The sequence below is a fragment of the Anarhichas minor genome, unplaced genomic scaffold (genome assembly GCF_050575085.1).
Source record: "Anarhichas minor isolate MPS153535 unplaced genomic scaffold, ASM5057508v1 ptg000055l, whole genome shotgun sequence".
Classification (NCBI taxonomy): Eukaryota; Metazoa; Chordata; class Actinopteri; order Perciformes; family Anarhichadidae; genus Anarhichas; species Anarhichas minor.
The window spans coordinates 5,623,924-5,647,424 of NW_027466501.1; the positions used below are offsets into that span (position 1 = coordinate 5,623,924).

At 44.0% G+C, this 23,501-nt stretch overlaps 1 protein-coding gene across 4 annotated transcripts in view; it reads right to left on the reverse strand.

Annotated features, from left to right (window-relative positions):
- plekha5 (pleckstrin homology domain containing, family A member 5) overlaps positions 1 to 23,501 on the reverse strand; it is a 196,646-nt gene that overhangs the window by 82,836 nt on the left and 90,309 nt on the right. The gene's annotated exons all lie outside the window — the stretch shown is intronic.

Genomic DNA, 23,501 nt, shown 5'->3' on the forward strand with positions numbered 1-23,501 from the left:
CTGCTTCCTCTTAGAGAATGTGAAGCTTCAAATGTATAAAGGGGGTGTAATAGCAGCGGTTTTTCTTGACCTGAAGAAGGCTTTTGATAGTTCATCACAATATCCTGATTAATAAACTGTCAAATTTTAACTTTTCCCGAGAGTCTCTTGCCTTGCTGAAATCCTACCTTAAAGGAAGAACCCAGTGTGTCAGAGTGGGTGATGTTTCATCATCTACTCTGAGATCTAATGTGGGAGTACCCCAGGGTTCTATTTTGGGACCCTGACTATTCATCCATCCATCCATCCATTTTCCAGGAGGCATCCTAATTAGATGCCCGAACCACCTCAGCTGACTCCTTTCGACGCGAAGGAGTAGCGGCTCGACTCCAAGCTCCCTCCTGATGACTGAGCTCCTTACCCTATCTCTAAGGCTGAGCCCGGCCACCCTACAGAGGAAACTCATTTCGGCCGCTTGTAGCCGCGAACTTGTCCTTTCGGTCACGACCCAGAGTTCGTGTCCATAGGTGAGGGTAGGAACGTAGACCGAGTGGTAAATTGAGAGCTTTGCCTTCCGGCTCAGCTCCCTCTTCACCAAGATGGCCCGGTGCAGCGCCTGCTTTACTGCTGCAGCCGCACCGATCCGCCTGTCGATCTCCCGCTCCATCTTACCCTCACTCGTGAACAAGACCCCGAGATACTTGAACTCCTTCGCTTGAGGTAGGCACTCCGTCCCCACCTGGAGGGAGCAATCCACCGGTTTCCGGCAGAGCACCATAGCCTCAGATTTGGAGGTGCTAACTCTCATCCCCGCCGCTTCACACTCGGCTGCAAACCGCCCCAGTGAATGCTGGAGGTCATGATCCGAGGGGACTAACAGGACCACGTCATCTGCAAACAGCAGAGAGGCGATCCCGAGACCCCCGAACCTGACGTTCTCCACCCCCAGGCTGCGCCTAGATATCCTGTCCATGAAAGTCACGAACAGGACCGGTGACAAAGGGCAGCCCTGGCGGAGGCCAACACCCACGAGTCTGACTTAGAGGAACGTGTCTGACTTATTGCCGAGAATGCGGACACAGCTCCTACTGCAGTCGTACAGAGACCGGATTGCCCGTTGTAATGGGTCCGGCACCCCATACTCCCGCAGCACCCCCCACAAGAACCCCCCGAGGGACCCAGTCGAAAGCCTTCTCCAAGTCCACAAAGCACAAGTAGACTGGTTGGGCAAACTCCCAGAACCCCTCCAGTAGTCTTGCAAGGGTAAAGAGCTGGTCCACTGTTCCACGGCCGGGACGGAATCCGCATTGCTCCTCTTGGATCTGAGGTTCGACAAGCGGTCGGAGCCTCCTTTCCAGCACCCTGGCATAAGCCTTCCCCGGGAGGCTGAGTAGTGTGATACCCCGGTAATTCGAGCACACTCTGCGGTCCCCCTTTTTGAAGATGGGAACCACCACCCCGGTCTGCCAGTCCATGGGCACTGATCCCGACCCCCATGCGACATTGAAGAGGTGTGTCAGCCAGGACAGCCCAACTATGTCCAGCGCTTTCAGCATCTCAGGGTGGATCTCATCCACCCCCGGCGCCTTGCCACCAAAGAGCTTTTTAACTACCTCAGCGACCTCTGCCAGGGATATGGGTGAGCCTCCCCCTAGGTCCTCAGGCGCTGCCTCCTCTGCAGATGACATGTTGGTTGGGTTTAGGAGTTCCTCAAAGTGCTCTTTCCACCGCCCAACGATGTCCCCCTTCCTGAGCCGTCGGATGGTTTGCCAGAACCTCCTTGAGGCCAACCGAAAGTCCTTCTCCATGGCCTCCCCGAACTCCTCCCATGCCCGAGTTTTAGCATTCGCGACCACCGCAGCTGCAGCCCTTCTGGCCTGCCGGTACCTGTCAGCTGCTTCAGGAGACCCCTGGGCCAACCAGGCCTTGAAGGTCTCCTTCTTCAGCTTGACGGCTTCCCTCACCTCCGGTGTCCACCACCGGGTTTTCGGGTTGCCGCCACGACAGGCACCGATGAACTTCCGGCCACAGCTCCTAGCGGCCGCGTCCACAATAGAGGCTTTGAACATGGTCCATTCGGATTCCGTGTCCCCAACCTCCCTCGGGATGTGTGAGAAGTTCTTCTGGAGGTGGGAGATAAAGACCTCCCGGACAGGGTCCTCCGCCAGATGTTCCCAGTTCACCCTCACTACACGTTTGGGCTTGCCGGGTATTTCCAACCGGTTCCCCTGCCATCTGATCCAACTCACCACCAGGTGGTGATCAGTTGACAGCTCTGCTCCTCTCTTCACCCGAGTGTCCAAGACATACGGCCGCAAATCAAATGATACGATTACAAAGTCGATCATTGATCTCCGGCCTAAGGTGTTCTGGTACCAGGTACACTTATGAGCCACCTTATGTTCGAACATGGTGTTCGTTATGGCCAAACCGTGGCAAGCAGAGAAGTCCAATAACGAGACACCATTCGGGTTCAGGTCGGGCAAGCCGTTCCTCCCAATCACCCCCCGCCAGGTTTCTCCGTCATTGCCCACATGAGCGTTGAAGTCACTATGGAGTCGGTAGGCGGCGCCCTTGCCAGGACCCCTCCCACCGACTCCAAGAAGGCCGGATACTCCGAACTGCTGTTTGGTGCATAAGCACAAACCACAGTCAGAGCTTTGCTCCCCGCAACCCATAGGCGCATGGAGGCGACCCTCTCGTTCTCCGGGGAGAACTCCAACACAGCGGCGCTCAGCTGGGGGCTCGTGAGTATCCCCACTCCCGCCCGGCGCCTCTCACCCTGGGCAACTCCGGAAAAGGACAAAGCCCAACCCATCTCCAGGAGTTTGGTTCCAGAGCCAGCGCTGTGTGTGGAGGTGAGTCCAACTATATCTAGCTGGTATCGCTCCACCTCCTGCACCAGCTCTGGCTCTTTCCCCGCTAGCGAGGTGACGTTCCACGTCCCTAGAGCTAGTCTATGCCGCCGGCGATCGGCATGTCCAGGCCTCCCGCCTGACCCGCCGCCTGGTTTGCATTGCACCCGACCCCGATGCTTGTCCCTGCGGGTGGTGGGTCCACAGGGTGGCTGCTCCATGCTGTTTCTTCGGGCTGAGCCCGACCGGGCCCCATGGGTGAAGGCCCGGCCACCAGACGCTCGCCTACGAGCTCCCCTCCTGGGTCTGGCTCCGGGAGGGTGCCCCGGTTTCCCTGGTCCGGGCGAGGTGGCTGAAGTCCATGGGCTGCTTATCATAACGGTCGTTTTGAACCACTCTTAGTCTGGGCTCTCCCCTGAAACCTGTTTGCCTTGGGAGACCCTACCAGGGGCTAATGCCCCGGACAACATAGCTCCCAGGATCACTGAGCCACTCAAACTCCTCCACTACGTTAAGGTGGCGATTCGCGGAGGAGCCTTTACTATTCAGTTTATACATTCATGATTTGCCGGGTGTCTGCAATGGGTGTGATATTCAAATGTACGCTGACGATACAGTGATTTATGTGCACGCAAAAAACAAAGAAGAAGCTGCACTTAAACTCACGTCCACAATGACAAATGTAACTAAATGGCTTGCAGATTCCTGCCTTCACCTGAATGACAGTTTGTATATTCTTCACAAAGAGGGCTTGCAAAGTGTCACCGGAGCCAGATGTTTATGTTGCCGGTGAGAGGCTACAGGTACTGTCAGATTTTAAATATTTAGGAATTTTTATTGATTCTAATCTCTCTTTTAAAAAGCAGATAAAACATGTGACATAGGTCTTAAAATTTAATCTCATGAATTTCCAAAAGTCACCATCACTGCAATTTCCTCATCAAACACCATATATTGAGTTGGGAGAACCTCATTAAACTCACTGATGTGTGTCTGGTTTTTAAAATTGTACAGGATATGGCCCCGCCTCCACTTAGTGATTTTATTAAACAAAGCACTCAAAGCAGCAGACTCACTAGATCTGCTTCAAGAGGTGATTGTGTTATTTCACAAAGGTCAAGCTCGTTTAGTAAATCTACATTCTCTGTGAAGGCAGCTCACTCGTGGAATGCTCTGCCACCACACATACGCACACAAAACACGTACAAAACATGCAAGCATAACTTTAAGGAATGGCTTGTTGCCAATCAGGTGTGCAAGCATTGATGTGCTGTCTGTCCTGCTTGCTTGTTTTGCCTATATGTGCATTTGTCTTGTTCAGTGTTGCTATTTTCTATTTTGATGTGTCTGTTATGTGCCTCAGTGTTATATATGTGCTTGTACGGTAGGTGGGTTGGTTCTGGCTGACGCATGCTGCAGCCTGTTATGTCTGCTCTGCTCTAGTGTCTTATGTACACTTTTCTTTCGCTTATATGTGTATTGGTTTTGTCTATACGTTACTGTCTGTTTATCTATGAATTTTAATTCCATTTTTATTTGATATTTTGTAATTTTAGGCTGCCTTCAAACATCTGGCCGGGGACAGCAGATGAAAACTAGCCTCTCTGGCTAACTCTGGCTAACTCTGGCTCACTTACAGTGTGACTGTTGATTGGTGAGCATTGTCCCTGAAAAATAAACAAATAAATAAAATAAAATAAACAGAAAACTAGTACAGGAGCATAAAGAAGTATAAAGTGTGTGTGTTACGTCCTTGCTGGTAACACAACCATCGTCACACTTTGCCTTCAGAATTCTTGCACAGACAGACAGACTGACGGACTGTAGAAGTACTCTAAACCTCCTCCGTGGTAGTTCCCATACAGCAGGTGTCTCCAGGACCACGTTAGCATGATGCCTCACACAGACTCACGAGGTGAAAACAACACCAGCGTTGATGAGCACTCTAAAGCCTACGTGATTTCATCAGGTATTATCACACATTGTAGTCATGCTGAGTCATACTGAGATCTGGGAACACAGTGCATTGCAATGACGTCTAACGCAGAAAGAAACAAGAGCGAACAAACCATCAGTGTATCCAGTTTATCTACCTGAAATGTTGGTGCTAATCTCTCACTGCAGAGGAAATCCACAGCTATTCTGACGGTGTGTGAGATACGACACAAACGCAGCAATACAACGGACGGTTTGGGTCATTGTTTTATCTTCCAGGTAAGTTCTTTCCAGGAATGTCGCCATGTTCCCAGATGTTAGAAATGACCTTGGTGAGCACAATTAGGTCATTACTGACAGAACGTAACAAAAAGAAGGTCTGCCAGTTATCTTGCCCATGGTCTCATTTGTTTGTACCAGTTACACTTAAGTTGACAGTGATATATTGATTCCTCCTGGGAGTAAGGACAAGAGACGTGAAGACAAAAGGCACTCATGAGATGTGAGGATCTATACATTACTACTTCATGCTTTAGCTTGCACATAAAGGGCAGAGCTGTGTGGACTTAGATGCACAAACAAGCAGTGACACAAACAGGTCAGAGAAACCGGCGGGATAGGAACTAACTGCACTGCATCGCTAAATTAAGCCACAGTGAAAATTGAGCTTTCCACTCAATTTGCATTGAAGTCTGGTTTCAAAGAGAGATCAAAAATAAGTAGTTTGCTGTTGGTCAAGCTCCATTCAGAATTTCCTCTTCATGTCAGGACTTGTGCCCGAGTCATTTCCCATCACCTTGTTTACCAGAAACTGGACTGTTTTCAGAGCCAGCTTCATAGAGACACAACAGAAACAGAACATTATTAGGTTGCTGTGATGGAGAGGCTTTTCTCTGGCTGTGTATAATTGGCAAAGCTTTGTCCGGCTTCCACAGTATCCACCAGCTCTAACGTCTCCATCCTTCACTCCCCGTCCTCACAGCCATTAGGACTATGACGAAGCCGTCCACACGGTTGATCTATCAACCGAGCCATCTGATGTGACTGTCAACATCATGCTGCTGCTGCTGCAGGACTTCAACTGCCAGCTGGAGACGGCAGCAAAGTCTTGGCTCTGAATAGGTAACCAGGTATGTGTATATGAAGGTAGGTACATCTCTTCTCCTATCAATCAGTGGTAGAAAATCACAACTGCCTATCTAATAGACAACGGACACATTTTGTTTAACAGACACAGACTAATTAATACAAAATAAATGGATATTGAACTACTGATACAACATAACTAAAGGTAACTAAGAGATAAAAGAAAGACATTTTGATTTCCTTCTCCTAATATATAGAACATATATAGACTTGGTGACTTTCTACCTGCTAATAGATATTCAATAATATAGTAATTCAAAATGTCTAATAGACAAACCCAAGCCCAATAGTTATGGAAATAAATGATCCACCTCTTTTAAATAGAACATACATTGGGACTATTATCCCTGATACATAGATAATAGATTTTCTTCAACTAACAAAAAGAAAATAGAATTAGAGACTGTCTTGCAATTTTCTACACCAAGAAATATGATGTTGCATATTTTGCCTCCATATATGAATGAAATGAGTGAAACCCCAAATTCATCATGAGTTAGGCTACAACTGATAAACAAGGCAATGCTCCAAGTCAACCAAGCATCTGGATCTGATGTGGCTCCTCATTGACTGCTTCTTCATAAACACAAGCGTCCAGCGAGCAGTGATGACAGGAGCTGCTGAGGAAATGGCACCTCTGAATCAGCCAGCTGAAACAGCACACACACCGCTCAGAGCCACGGGGAAGCAGCTCATTTCATTTTGCTCTTATTTTGAAAGAAAGCCTTGGCAACAGCATGTGTGAATCTTGCATCACAACCTACACTGCCAATAAATAACCTCTCAGCATATGCCTTACTGTACGGCAAATCTCACAGTCTCTGCGTTCCAGGAGAATATGCACACTGCACATATCGTAACAAAACACAACCGCGTTAAAGTCCACAGCTTGTTGACTCACCAGAGGAATTGTAGCAGGAGTTAAGGAGGCAGGCAGAGCAGGAGGAGCACGGCTGTCTCTTCCATGGGCTTTGCTCCGGGTGAAGGCAGCTCTGCTTGTGCAAGTGCTGCTAAACAGCCCTCCCTTCCTCCCTCTCTTTCTCTCTCCTGCTCTGCCTGCACCACCATTGTGCTGGTGTTATCAGACAGATGTGTCAACGTGAAGTGGATTCCTGCAAGAAAACCCCACAAGGCTGCCCGGTGAAGGCAGCAGGACCAAGCATGTCCTGTCAGCTGTCAGAAAGAGGATTCTGAATTCTGTACACTGCTGCACTGCCACTGCCCTCATGGGCAACACACAAGGTTTGTCAATTTATCTACATGTATCTAATTCATCTGCTGTTGCATTGCTTCACCGCAAAGCCTGCTAGCTAACATTAGCAACAGAGTCAATGACAACCAGAGTTATAGCACACACAACACAGGAACACTTGTGAAGCTTCATATACTGTATACTTTGAGTACATATGGTAATTTTTTTTTACAGTGACGGTATTATATCATGGTATTACAAAATTAAATATTAAAATTTTTTTTTTATTGTATATTGGGTCCAAATAAGAATGAAAATGAGGTATAGACCTAGACGTGTTCTTGGATTAGGGAGCCTGCTCCATCATGTAAATGTAATGTGAATCATCCAGTTAGTAGCCTCATTACAGCCAAGCTGTTGTTTTGAGTTGAGAGTGAACTGTATTGCTGAGCAAACTGGATCTCAGCAATGCAAATGATGGCATCGAGGTCAATGCCTAACTTTAACTATTAATGGTCAATGCCTAACTTTAACTATTAGTGGTCAATGACTAACCTTAACTATTAGTGGTCAATGACTAACCTTAACTATTCGTAGTCAATGCCTAACCTTAACTATTAGTGGTCAATGCCTAACTTTAACTATTAGTGGCCAATGCCTAACTTTAACTATTAGTGGTCAATGACTAACCTTAACTATTAGTGGTCAATGACTAACCTTAACTATTCGTAGTCAATGCCTAACCTTAACTATTAGTGGTCAATGCCTAACTTTAACTATTAGTGGCCAATGCCTAACTTTAACTAGTAATGGTCAATGCCTAACTTTAACTATTAGTGGCCAATGCCTAACTTTAACTATTAGTGGTCAATGCTGAACCTTAACTATTAGTGGCCAATGCCTAACTTTAACTATTAATGTTGAATGCTTAACCTTAACTATTAGTGGTCAATGCCTAACTTTAACTATTAGTGGTCAATGACTAACCTTAACTATTAGTAGTCAATGCCTAACTTTACCTATTAGTGGTCAATGCCTAACTTTAACTATTAGTGGTCAATGACTAACCTTACCTATTAGTGGTCAATGCCTAACTTTAACTATTAGTGGTCAATACCGAACTTTAACTATTAGTGGTCAATGCTTAACCTTAACTATTAGTGGTCAATGCCTAACTTTAACTATTAATGTTCAATGTTTAACCTTAACTATTAGTGGTCAATGCCTAACTTTAACTATTAGTGGTCAATGCTTAACCTTAACTATTAGTGGTCAATGCCTAACCTTAATTATCAGTGGTCAATACCGAACTTTAACTATTAGTGGTCAATGCTTAACCTTAACTATTAGTGGTCAATGCCTAACTTTAACTATTAATGTTCAATGTTTAACCTTAACTATTAGTGGTCAATGCCTAACTTTAACTATAAGTGGTCAATACCGAACTTTAACTATTAGTGGTCAATGCTTAACCTTAACTATTAGTGGTCAATGCCTAACTTTAACTATTAATGTTCAATGTTTAACCTTAACTATTAGTGGTCAATGCCTAACCTTAATTATCAGTGGTCAATACCGAACTTTAACTATTAGTGGTCAATGCTTAACCTTAACTATTAGTGGTCAATGCCTAACTTTAACTATTAATGTTCAATGTTTAACCTTAACTATTAGTGGTCAATGCCTAACTTTAACTATTAGTGGTCAATGCTTAACCTTAACTATTAGTGGTCAATGCCTAACCTTAATTATCAGTGGTCAATGCCTAACTTTAACTATTAGTGTTCAATGTTTAACCTTAACTATTAGTGGCCAATGCCTAACTTTAACTATTAATGGTCAATGCCTAACTTTAACTATTAGTGGTCAATGCCTAACTTTAACTATTAGTGGTCAATGCCTAACCTTAATTATCAGTGGTCAATGCCTAACTTTAACTATTAATGTTCAATGTTTAACCTTAACTATTAGTGGCCAATGCCTAACTTTAACTATTAGTGGCCAATGCTTAACTTTAACTATTAATGTTCAATGCTTAACCTTAACTATTTGTGGTCAATGCTTAACTTTAACTATTAATGTTCAATGCTTAACCTTAACTATTAGTGGTCAATGCCTAACTTTAACTATTAATGTTCAATGTTTAACCTTAACTATTAGTGGCCAATGCCTAACTTTAACTATTAGTGGCCAATGCTTAACTTTAACTATTAATGTTCAATGCTTAACCTTAACTATTTGTGGCCAATGCTTAACTTTAACTATTAATGTTCAATGCTTAACCTTAACTATTAGTGGTCAATGCTTAACTTTAACTATTAGTGGTCAATGCCTAACTTTAACTATTAGTGGTCAATGCCTAATCTTGTGAGAGTTTCGCAACTTGCTGGGTACCTTGTAGACACGACTATGTTGTGTCCACTACTTTTTTGTTTGCCCCCACATAACAAGAAACTAACCAAAAAACAAAACATGCTATTACAGGTTAATAGGCAGATCAGAAAACAGTAATCTGACCAGTACTCTCAGGATACATTACCTTGTCAAAGACAAATGTGCTTAAAGGGTAATATGGACCTGACAGTGGGATTGTAACAAAGGGTCACTAAAGTCTTCACAATACATCCACGAGTGTTGGCTGCACACCGATCAGGGGGGACAGCTAGCGAGCGCCTTGGCTCTGTACCATGACAAAGTTGCTCTGTTGTAAATGCAAGAGCATGTTGTACCTTACTGCCAGAAACAGGATTTGTGTTTGAGTCCATGCAAACTAATTACAAGCAGTCTAGAGTTAGGTTATCCCGTCCTCTATGTGTATCATTAAACTTCATTTACATACAAAGAGGATTATGGGAGATTAAAATTGCAGCTCAGGTGTAAAGATTTGGCTGTTTTGTGCTGTACAGCTTCTGTTGACTGTTGAAGCGGGAAACCTTTCTTCTCTCAAACATCTTCTCAAAGGTTCCAGCAGGAGGGGACACACTTTTCTGGGCGATGAATATGCTTTGATACCATTTCTCCCGATTTCTGTCCTGCATAAGTGCCTTCAGTTGTTTCTGCAGTGAAAATCCTTTTCAGCTGTGAAATGAAGGTCTACATCTTAGAGCCGTTGGATTCTTCCAGCTAAAGCAAGCGTCTTTATGTTGCACCATTTGTCTGTCACTTAGCTATTTCTAGAACAAATGTCGTAGGTGTGAAGCTTATAAAATTCAAAGAATGTATCTATCATTAAACATGTATACTGTTTGCTCCGAGCTGAAACATTTCAACAAGAAAAAGAGGTAACCCACTGCCTCTACACAACTTGTTAGATCACAGAGACTGAAGGCTGAACATTACCATTCTTTGAAGTGACTTTTGTTGGAGTGTTTTACAGTCTGATAGTTTCAAAGGCTTTTTCAGTTTGCTCAGAGTAAAATTCAGAGAATACGTTGACTGTGATCAAAGCGATCCCTTCTGAGAACAGTTCTATCATCTCATTCTGCTGACTTGCTATAAGCAGCATTTATTTGGGGAGCAATTCTAGACTCCAGTTTGGGACCCACACGATACCAAGACCAAGCAGGCCATGTCAAGCTTATTTTCATCAGACTCATTAATACCTGAGTTAGCTTGGGTGCTTGACATTATGCTTGTTTTGTTGTGGACATCTTAAACTTTTTTAACCTTCAGAGAACGAGCACCCCAATAGCAGGGGCAACCCATGACATAACCTATAACATGAGGCCATCAGCTTTCAAAATCTGTGAACCAATTGTATTTTGTCCAAAATATGTCTTATTATGAAGTATTTAAAAAATAAAGTTGTACTGATTTAAACTTTGTAAATATAAGACAAGCTGAGGTCAAAAGGATCATTTTCAACAGCTGGCTCCTAAAGCTTCAAAACAACCACCAGAAGGTGAAAGACACCAAAAAAAGTACACATGACTCTTTCGCTCCCATTCATACAAATGTGTGGATACCGTAGCACTGTGGGATCCAATGGGATTCTTCCATTGGATTTTGGATTATTGCAGAAAATAATCTCTGTGGCAAACAAATGTTTATGATATTTACCTATTTTGATCAGCAAGATAATCTTCACAAATAAACAACACTATTAAGATTTTTCAGTGAATGCAGTCGCCAGAAGTAAAAAGCTAATGTTAGGTGATAAAGGAACTACACCACGGTCACATGATCACGAGTAAACACAGCGCGGCTGTGGAGGCGGACTAGTAGCTGTGATGACCTTCAGTAGCTGTGATGACCTTCAGTAGTCTCATTTAGACATTTTTCAGCGACTGCCTTCCTAAAGACACTTAAAAGCTTTGAAATTCACGAGGAGGGTATCTACTGACGTATTTATACCGGAGAGCAAAATATTTCAATATCGTAAGCTTGTCAGTGTTCCCCCTGTTTGCGCGCCCCCCCCCTTTGAAGGTCAAGTTAATTTTGTTTAATTTTGTTTTCGATATAGCGCCTGTCACAATCAGGCTTTGCCTTGGGTGTTTTGTGTGTGGTTTTCTGTAGCTCCTCACTTCCTTCACCTGTCCCTAATCAGTTCATTCAGTGCACCTGCCAGTCACTCTCTCCCTCATCAGCACAACTCTCCTCACCTGTTCTAGTCACTATTTAAACCCCTGTCTTTCACTCACTCACTGCCAGATCATTGCTTTTGTTTCCTACCTACCCGCCCGTTTTGCTCTTCCTGTTCCCGGTTTCCCAGTCTGTCTGCCCTGTTTTTGCCCTGCCTTGTCCTGCTGGATTTCCCCCCTTGTCTCGTCCTTGGATTACCTGTTTTTGTTTCGTGAGTTATTAAAACCCTTTTGTTCACTACTCTGACTGCATTTGAGTCCTCATTATGTCCCGTGACAGCGCCAGATCACAACAGAAGTGATTTAAGGTTCCATTTCCTATAGAACAGGTCTACACCGTGTTCTGTTATTAAACACACTAAACAGTCTTATGTTATTTATCTTATTTACACGACGGCATGTCATTTCTGTCTCTACATGGTCACGAGCGTACAATTCTCCTCTGCTCTCTGTATCGCGCACGGCGGAGTTCCGCCCCGATACGCGCTCACACACACACACACAGACACGTGCGCGCACACACAGGTGAGCACGATCCCACCAGCGGACAGAGAGCGTGCGTCAGAAAATATGTTGCGTCAACCACCTGAAAAGCAGACAACAATATCTGCGTTTTTTAAACGCTCCCATGTGGTGAAGATGCAACACTCTCTCTCCTCCGAGTAGTAGCAGACAAGAGCCCGAGTGCTGCACGCTGCACGGAAATACTCCCCCTGGCTGTACAAGACTGATCTTGGTAAGTAAGTAAATACATACATGCATAAATAAATAGACAGATTAGATAGATAGATAAAATACAGTACATAGAGAATGAATAGGGGATTATTTCAGTTTTCAGCAATGTTCTGTCGAATATGTAGACAGCATAAACCGGCAGTTGTGAGAGAAACCAGACCCGGTCATTTATAGTCTCTCTGCCAGTCCTACAGAAAGGACAAACTTGACAGACATGGCGTCTGAGCATCACAGAATAGCCTGTCAGCAGGTAAAAATGGTTTATTCTATTATGATTTGATCAATAACATGTTTGGCTCTTCAATGCTGATGATGCATGTCATTTCAGGCAACACTGTCCTTGCATCATTTGAGCCCACAGTTGTCCGATGTTTAGTTCAAATTATAATACATGTAGTGTATTTAAGAAAAAATATTAAATGATAAAATAGATATAGCTTTGTGATTCTGTTTAGGCCAGCAGAGAAGGCTTTGCAGGCCCTGATGGCCCACCACTGAAAGAAACGCATGAACACCATGATCCCTTTAGGTGTTTGTGCCCCCCCCTGTAAAGCTAGGGGAAACACTGCTTGTGTTCACCACAGACACAATGACTTCAAGACGAGGGAACTGGAGTTTGCTAACTCATTTCTGGGTTTCAGGACTTATTCCTGCACCACTCTATTGGTCAATATTAAATGCATTAATTCCTATTCCATGTTTTGGAAATGGAAATAAATAAATACATGTGTAGAGTGTTTTAAAGTAATACTCGTTAACAGTCAACAAGTAAAAAGTAAAGCCGCCTCAGTATATCACTGTTATAAGTATAAGCCTTATGGTTAAAGAGATATTCCTTATTCATTGTGGGGAAATCCTTTTAGGCGTTTTCCTGCACTTGAAAGTTGTTCTCTCTTTGTATTATATTTTCAGTTGCCATACTACCAAAATACAAGCTCCTCTAAGTGACACTGGTTCTGAGGACTAAAGCTGGATATTTGGTGCTGAGGAAGCTGGCACAGCAGATGTAGCATGGAGGTCACAGACAGTTCAAGCTATTGTTGTCATTCTTCACACAACCATTTGATCTTTCTTTAGTAAGACTGAGTGTAACACCATGCTCTGAGGCAACATGAAAGAGACTTTGTTCCAGTCTCAAACCTTCAGCTCAATGTAAAAGCAGCACCTGGTGCACAGCTAGCCTGGCTGGATGTGTTTGGTTAGTGTTGGTACACAGACAGTCAGCGGTGTGGATAATGTCAATCCCTGCATATTAAATGCTCATTTGCAATTTTCTGTAGCAGTCTCAGTAATATTTGTCTCCTTAAGTTTACTGAAGTATATCACATGACATGCTTAAGCTTTGTTTGAGTCACATAATTGAGGACTGCTTTAATTTAACACATCATACTATATTCAACACATGGTTCTGGATTACTCAATTAAAGTATCACTGTCCTATTTCTGCTTAAAATCATTACATGATGTAAAATGTTCACTCACTGTCGGATGCTCTTGGTCATACCAACTAGTACTCTTGCTCTGTAGTTATCTTTGAGAAATGTTCTTTGTAGGCAGAACATATTTATTTCAATCTGAAGCCAAACAAATACTTCCTTTTTCTTTGAGGGTAAAATGAAGTATTTAAATAGTAAAAGGAGTGTCATGTCCGTTCATTACTGACTTGGAGTCAGCAATAGAATGGTTTTGAATTTGACTGTAGTGGAAGTATGTCAAGTAGAGTTGAGATCCCAGAAGAGCTGCCCTGAGTAAAATGCACAAAGATTAGACTATAAAGATAACGCCAAAGAACACAGAGCTTATATGAGTAGACATTTAGTTTAACCTTAGAGTTGATTCATGCATGTATGTTTTGTGAATTAATACAAAGTGATCTAATAACCATAATGTGATTGTAATTATGATTCTATTAACAAGAGGCACTAAAAGACAGAAAAATGTTGAATTTGTCCTCATATGAGTAACATGACCTGAAATAAGGAAGTGTATTCTGTTGAGGCCATGCATGAGATCATGAGGAGTGAGGAGTGTGGGAATGAGGACGGCTCAACTGGACAGTAAAAAGACAAGACTTGGATCATCGAGTTGGGATTGGGCTTGGGACACCGTTTGGCCCTCAGCTGAGGAAATGGTCCAGCACAAGCATCGGAGGACTTTGTCTCTGCTCACAGCTAAGAGGACACCGATCGTGGGCAGGAATTGGCTGACTGAGATTCTCACGTCCCCCCTGCATAAGCAGGAGAAGAAGGACACTGTTTTCTGTGGCTCTGTACGGAGTCAAGATGATCGCAGAAGGAATTTCCTCATCCTGGCAGGAGGAGGCAGGTGTCATGCAAAGACCTGGCAAGTCATCTCCTCCTACACCACGAAGGATGTATTCTTCAAAAAGGACTTTCACCCAGCCTCGCCTCAGTAACAAATGAATGTAATGATCAGACTGTAATGAAATCAAGTAAAGGAAATATTTGAGCTGTTGCTTTTCCCCTTCTAGCAATCCTGCAACAAATATCTAAACTGCATTTAAAGCAAGTGGTCCTGAGAATTCATTGAAAAGGGAGGGAAGAGTACGCATGGCTGTAACAAGTATTCCTGTGTGCCTAACATCAACAGAGCTCTGAATGGTTATTCTAGTTCTAAGTCCACTAAACAGACCCTCAGAGCCTATTCCTAGCTATCAAAACCTATCCTAGCACCTTACGAAGAACCTAGATCCATTAGAGGAAAGCTGCTATTAACTGATGCGACTGATAGCTGCATTCGGCCAAGAGGGCCTCTCTGCCGTGTGCAGTTGCCAGAGGAAGGAGGGTAGACGTCAGGAGGGACGGCAGTGAGAGAGCCAGGCGAGTTTCCTCGACCACCAGCTTAAACAGATCACCGGGTATCCCGTCAGGTGGGTAAAAACCCAATACGATGGGTGATTAAATGGAGAGCTGGTTTATTTTATAGTCCTGTATCGAGGTTTAACTCCAGGATCCAACAGGTGTTATGAGAACCTCAAACACTTGAAATACTTTGACAAGCCCAACTCAAAGACTCAGTGTCTTTCCCGGAGCGTTCTACCCTATCACACACTCTTTATCAGCAGATGGAGCCCACATGGTGAAGTGGGTCAGTGTGTAGAGCGGGTTATCCTTTAACGAAAACATTGGCAGTTTGATCTTTGGCTCCTGAAAAATGTATGTATGTACTTGATTGTATATGACAATTGTAATGAAGTTTAAGTTGATCTGCCAATGAAAACCATGTAATATGGTTAAAGTTAGTAAGAGGACCTTGAGTTGGGATTGTTTGGTCAAGAATTAACTTGAATGCTTAAACATTCAAGCTGCTCTCATTTAGAAGCTGGAAAATAAAAACCCATGTATTTAGTATTTGTGGTGTTATTTGCAATGCTCACACTGAGCAGTGTTGGGTCATCAGAGGTTCAGGTTCACTATGCAGATGAAGAGCCTTGAGGAAACAACTCCCCTGCACCTTCCAAATGGTAAATATCTTCAAGGCCATGCCAAGCACAGTTATAGCACATTGATGATAAAAAGCTGCTTGTCGTGTTTGGATACATTTGTGCTTATTAAAACGTATCTGTTTTGGTCACTGAGTCGAGGGTAAACAGAGAGGAATAAGAGATGCATATTCCTCTGATATGTGCTTTCATATGAGAATATTTTGGGGTGGCTGCTGTAAGTTGTTGTTGGTTTTCCCTCTTTTTCCTTATCCTTTACATCTGAAATGCAGAAAGTGTGAGAATAGCCTCTCGGGTGCGATGGGAAGTCAACTTCTGAGAAGATCTACTGTTTCTAAAAAATTCTGGCTTCATCATGCAGACCACCAGGCTCGTACAAGTGTCACCAATCCACTGATGCAGTTAGAAGATGAGAGTAAACACAGAGTGTTGGAGAGATTTACAGTGCAGTGTTCTGCGACCAAAATAGTCTGGTATTCGGGACAAGTAATGGTGTGTTTTTCTCTCTCCATTTATTCAAGATGGCGGTAAAAGGCAAGCTCTTGAGAAGCTGTTCCATCGATGAAAGTTGCACTTGGGGGCTCAGGGTTGGTCTCATGTAATGAGTATGGGCCTTTAAAAGACTGCTATGCACTTAGGTATCAGTGCTGCAGTTGATGGAGCACATGTGGTGCATTAAGACAAGAAGGCCAGAGCCACTGTTCAGCAGTGGGAGGAAGCGGCAGGTAAAGGGGACATCGGGAGTGAAAATACATTAGCTGAGACGTTGCTGTTAGAATGTACATGGAGGACATGGGTGTGTGTGTGTGTGTGGGGGACAGATATGGTACAGGACGATTCTCACATCCACGGACACAAACACACTCACTGTAGAGCTGCATCCCAACAGGAGGGCTTTTATTTTTCATTCTCCATACAGTATTTTCCAAGGAAGAGCTCTTGCAGAGTCCGCTAAAGCTGCCATTAAATGAGTGAAAATGGTGAGCTCAATTGCCACCTCTTAAAAACCTCTTCTAAAATTCCTTTTGGCCCAATGTCACATCAAATATATTACACATTAACATCTAGTGGATAGCATTGTTTAAAGAGCTGCCTTTTTCAAGGATGAAAACCAGAAGCAAGCAGCACAGCCGGTGTTACAGTCATCTAAGGCTGCTGCAACTCGTTATTTTACATCAATAATACGTTGAGTTCTTTTTATTAATCAGCTATAAAATCCTGAAAAATACATGGTGGTATCTTCAAAGATATTCAGTTTACAATGATATGAAACAGAAAAGCAGAATATCCCCATAAGCAGATAAAGATTGGCATTTCAGCTTAAAGATCCTTTCCAATCCAAACTGTGTTTTTCTTGTATTCATGTCCCCTAACATGTGTGAGCTAGACTATACTGACTGATATCAGTGCACAGGTTGTCACTAGATCCCTCTACTGAAGGAGGAGATGGCTGTGCATGTCCCTAAAGTCTGAGATTCAAAGACACCACGTACCACCTTCCTGACACATATAGAGAGGGAATGCTGTGTCTTAGACACAACATTCCACTGGTGCTGAAGATCCAGAATCCCTTAATAATGGTGGAAAGAGTAGATGTGCCTTCAGCCCCTTTTTAGAGTTTGTCTTTACTTTATAATGTGGGGAAACCATTAAAGATAATAATATATAATAATAATCACAGCAGAGTTTAAATACAGACTGTAAAGTGTGATGAGAACTTTAATAAATGAGTGAATCGATTCTCAAGTCTCTTCAAGATACTGGTTGTGATTATTGTGATTATCAGTGAGTTCACTGTGTCCTGCTGGGCCTGAACGGGTCAGAGACACATGACGTATACCGAGCAGCTTCACTGCACAGGCCATAGCCAGCAGTAGCTGATGTACATGATACATCGTGGATAAACACAGACTGCACAAACAGGCCAGCTGTTACATGTGTACACATGAAGAGAGACACATGTTCAGTCTGAAAGCACATGACTCATCCTGCTGTGTGTGTTTGCTGCTAATATGTCAGGGCTGTCATGTTTAACTGACGTTACCAGGACAACAGTGAATGTCCTTTCTGCTCTTTGATGTGTGAGGGTGTGAGGGGGGGAGAGCAGCTGAAGGTACCTGTGTGCAGGTTTCCTTGTTTGGGGTTTTAGTGTCTGAAATCACGTTAGTTCAGCTGTTCACTGTAGGAACAGCATAGAACAGTTTGAACAACCTCAACAGCTGGACAAAGTGGAATGATGAGACGAGTCATCTGACCGCTCAAAGCTCTTTAACACTACATGTCATCATTCACCCATTCACACCCAGGCACACACTGATGACAGAAGATGCCATACAAGGTGCCACCTGCACATGAGGATCTGATGGACCGCCTTCAGGAGCAACTCGGCCAAAGACACTTAGAAAAATGCAGTAGAAGAGCCGGGAATCGAACCGCCGAACTTAGTGGATGACCCGCTCTAGCTCTGAGCCACATAATGGAGGAGTGACCTCTGATCAGCATGAAGAGCGCATCTTCTGTTCTGTCCCCCTTTGAATGTTAACATGTCTCCTCCAGTCTATTGTACCAACAGGACTAAGAGCATTCTAGTGGCTCTGTTCAGCTGCACGACAAGCACTGCAGCGCCTTGAGCTCAATGCTCACATGAGCATGCTAACATGAATTAGCATTAAGCACAGAGCACAGCTGAGGAAGATGTTTCTTTATAGAGCACATTTAAAAACAACAAATGGCTTACAGAAGGGGCACTTCTGAGGTCAGAAGCAGAGCGCCTCTGTGCATGTGCCTGTTCATTCTACAATTAAGACATATTATTATTTATTATTAAAATCAGATTTTTTTCTTGAGAATCATGGGACAATTTTACCTAAAATTAAAAAATGCATATGCTGTGTTAGGATAGCTCAACCACCTGTGCATATGTTGGGGAGTGGAGTGGGCCTTCCATCACTAGAGACGGTGGTTATAAACAGCTTTATCTCTGTCTGTACTTGTATTTCTCTTTTCTAGTCTTCTGACCACTCAAAGCGCTTCAACACTACATGTTCACCCATTCACACCCTGATGACAGGACTACCATGCAAGGTGCCACCAACATAACATTCCTACAACATTCACACACCATAGACACAGCTACAGGAGCAACAGGGTGAAGTGTCTTGCCCAAGGACACATGGACATGGACTAGCGGAGCTGGGGACTGCGATCCTCTGATTGGGAGCGACTGTGGCTAAGTGGAGAGCAGGGCCGTCCTTCAATCAGGTTCGATCCCCGGCTCCGCTGGTCGCATGACGATGTGTCCTTGAGCAAGACACTTAACCCCAACATTGCTCCCGTAGCTGAGCCTACGGTGTGTGAATGTGAATTGTAAGTCGCTTTGGATAAAAGCGTCTGCTAAATGACTGTAATGTAATGTAATGATTGAAGGACGACCCTGCTCTACCACTGAGCCACAGTCGCCTCATGGGCTTGTTTGTCGGTACATTATCAAGCCATCAACAGTTTTTCAAAGTTACCTGCAGCCCTGATAGTAACCCTCTACTCCTGCTGGGCCGATCCAACAGGGTAGAGAGGTGAGGAGTAAACCGTACAGAATAGAGAAACTCTCTCCATCAATAAATCAGCCGAGGCAGACATATCTTCTGTCTCAGGTGAAGCAGGTCAGTGAATATATTGAGAAACGTCAGAAGAAGAAACATGACTGGTGACTTGTAGGTATGGAGCGGAACGCTTTGTAACAACTGATGTTCTACCGATCCATTAGAGCATGAGCTACTGTTTCTAAGGGTCACGGTCTCTGTGCAGGGCAGAGGTGATACCTGCATTCAAATGACAGCTACACTTAGTACCACTCATCACTCACAGGAGATGTCTGCTACAGATTACGAGTCAAGAAGAAAGGTTGGTTGCCTCATGCATTCAGTCCCAGCTAGTGTTAAGTTGCACAGATGCTCCCCTCACCCGTTCCACTGATGCCACTAAACGTCTGTCTGTCCCCTGCATGCCAAAGCCTTCCAGCTGGAGGCGGATGCCAGTGCCAGCAGTGCCGGTGCAGTGTTGCTGCAGGAGGACGAGCAGAGCATCGATCACCCAATCTGCTACTTCTCCAAAGATGTCAGTGAGCCTCATATGAAGAAGAGCACCATGGAACAAGAAGGCCTCTCCCTGCTGTTGGTGCCGCAGCACTTTGAAGCTCCTCTTGGCTGGAGTTTGCTGTTGCTGTGTACACAGAGTCCTACCACAGACTCAGGAGGTGGTCGCTGCTTCCCAAGCATTTTAATGTGGAGATCTGTCAACAGAAAGGGACTGTTTCTCTGTGTTGTAGGGAGATAATATTCTTTTGTTTAGCGGTTTAGCCTGAATAGCAGCATATTGCTGCGTATTACTTTCACAATTGAACTTATTTGTGGTCAGAAATGACAGTATTATCTCATCACTTGGTGAGGTGACTGTGGCTCAGGAGCTAGAACGGATCATCCACCTCGGGTCCACATGTCAAAGTGTCCTTGGACAAGATATTAAAGCCATAATTGCTCCGGAGAGCTGTGCTATCGGTGTGTGAGTGAGATGAGCAGCTGTATGAATGTGTGTGTGATGCAAGTCCAGAGTGTCTACTGGTAGTTCTGTTAGCTGTTTGCCAAACACACTGTACAAACAATAAAAGAGTGCAAACTGTTTTCCTCCACTGAGGCTACATCCACTCGAATATGTTTTCGCTTTAAAACAGGATCTCCATCCACACGGCGTCTCAGCATCATTTTCTGCCTGAAAACGAACATCAGGTGACTCTTCACGGACACTGGGCGTGATGGTGACGGTGTAAACAGGAAGTAGATTGGTTGCTTAGTTAAAAAAAATATGACAGACTAATAAAGTAGTCTTTAATAATGAGAGGTCGTGTTTGATACTTAGGATCTTCTCTAAAATCTTCCTCTATAAAGTTTAAGAAGTTTATTTTTCAGACTTAGTTACAGTGCTGCAGGTCTTTCTCTCTCTCTCTCACATCACATTTACTTCAATATTAACACTTACACATAAAGGTTTACTAGATTATGGGTCCATAAATGTGGTCAACACACGTCTCTCACTCGTTTCCTCAGTTTCGTTGTTGTCTGTTCTCACTCGTAGCTCTGCTGGTGGCTGAAGTCTCTGTCCTACTGGAGAGCAGGGGCGTTTCTAGGATTCAAAGAAAGGGGGGGCTTAGCCCCAAGGGTGTGAGTGGCCTGTTTTTGCGCGGCAATTTTTTTTGGGGCCGCGGATATCCATTGTTTCAGGCAGTTCATAGATTGGTTCAATCAGAAAGAGTGTGATTTTGCTCTGTAGTTTTGCTTGCATTCAGTATATGATAACACAAGAGACAGAATTTCAGGGTCATAGTGAAATTTCACAACACAAATATGAACTTTTCTCAAATAAAGAGAGAAATAATTTTCCTGCTTGTAAAGGAAAGACGGATAAACTAGCTTTCATATCCGCGTCACTCCCAAATCCTAATTCTTAAAGGGGCCACACACAATGGATGGAGAATGGACCTGACAGTGTCAACTTTATATCGTTAAGTATGATGATGGCTATTGGATTGTAATTTGAAGGGGGAGAAAACATACAAACCAGAACGCACGCACATATGTAGCATGTTGGAGTTATAAATAACTTGTCCATGAGAGAAACAATAGTTTAATTTAATGACATCACCAAAATAAAAATAAAAATAAAAAAAATATATATATTTTTAAAGCCAATAATGCCAAATTATTTGGGGGGGGGGGGGCTGAAGAACATTTTATAGGCCTAAAATAGGCCTAACGACGCCCCTACTGGAGTGCAATTACTGTTTTGTTCCTTTATAGTTTATGTGTGCGGACTTCAATAGTTGTGCAGAACAAAATAAGCATTAATAAGAAAAGGAAAGTTCTCCGTTTTTTGTCCGTCCTCCTCAAAGCCGCTAACCGTGACTTCAGACGTCCGCTCCATAGGTCTGATAACGCTGGTCACGCCACTCACTAATCACTCCATTAACAGCTGCTTCCTCCGTAATAATGCAGACTTTAACTGGACAACAGCTGCTAGTAAAGACAACAAGGTCAGCATTGCCTGTAATCAGTTGTCCATGTTAAATTAACCTGGTAGTCGATCGGTAATCAATGCTGTTGTTTGTGATCTTCCGGGTAAGGGTCACGTTATAGACATGTGACGAATCAGGGAAGGACACGTCATGACTGCTAAGAACCAATCAAGTAGCGGACGCGGGTGTGGGCGTCATCGTTTCTAAACTTATGCGTTTTCGACCGTCCACACAAAGAGGCAACCCCGGAGATTTCAAACGTATCCGCCCTCGGGAGCGTTTTCAAACTCCTCCGTTTTCGGTGCTCTGAAACTCCGGCGTAGTGTGGACGCTCAGTGTAAACGTAGCAAAACATATGTGTTTAAAATGGAAACGGAGTAATGTGGACGCGGCCTGAGTCTCTGGTCTCAGAGGAGCTGCTGGGGCTCGGAGATGCACTCAGCTGTGTTTGCACTAGCGGCCGCTACCGGTAGGTTAAGAGTGTGAGTGGGTTCGATCGGTTCGATCCTCGACTGGGACGTGCCATGTGTTGAAGTGTTCCTGAGCAAGACACTGAACCCCCAGCTCCCCGGGCGCCTGTCATTGGCAGCCCACTGCTCCCTATATACAGGGATGGGTCAAATTTCGTGTATGTGTATATATATGACAATAAAAAGGGTTTCTATTATTCTATTTCTATTTCATGCTGGTCAGAAGGCTGCTCTGTCACATACCGTGTGACAGTGTTGGTAACTGCTGATGGCTAATTGGCAGCCAATGGCTTCACTGTAGCCACATCTCCACAGCTGTGTGAAAACATCCACAACCTCTGACAATTCCTCTCTGTTGCTTGGCAACAGGGAATAATCTGCTTGTGTGTACAGAAGGAGTCATGACGCTGGTCTGAGAGCAGCAGTTTGGCAGCTCCATTGAGGAGGTCTGAAGATGAATCTGGTTCTCAGTCTGTGTAGTTCTTGTCTCACCTCACCCAAGTAGTTCTTCAGCCACGATGTCGAAGTTTCATTGCATTTGATTTCATGTCATAAAAACAGGTCTAGACACTTGAGGACCCAGAATCATTTGAGACAACATTACAACCAAACTTGTGTTTACTTCCCTCGAGTCAATGAGCACAAGGCTACAGGAACAGAGCTACACTCATTTATAACACTTATAATGTTGCCGCCGGCAAAATAGCTTCTCGGGCCGGCCGCCTGTGTCTGTGAGTCCCTCGGCTGTGTTCGAAAGTAGCATACTAACGTAGGCCTGCCGCATACTGCACACTCAGTCAGTGTGTACCGCATACTGCCTTTTAAATGAACCCTTAAGCAGGATTTCAGCAGCAGAATGTTCACACCACGGCTGTATGTGCAACTGTGCAAAGCAAACTGGTCAAATCTGAATGTGTGACGTAACCACTAACGTTTCTCTGTCAGGTAGATGTACCAGTAGAAGTAGTTTTTGTTTGACTTATGTCACATACTTATGTAGAGCCCAACCGTGATGATTTTCCTAAACTTAAACAAGCTTTTGTGTTTTTGTTAACCACAACTGAGATGGTAGTGGAGCGTCA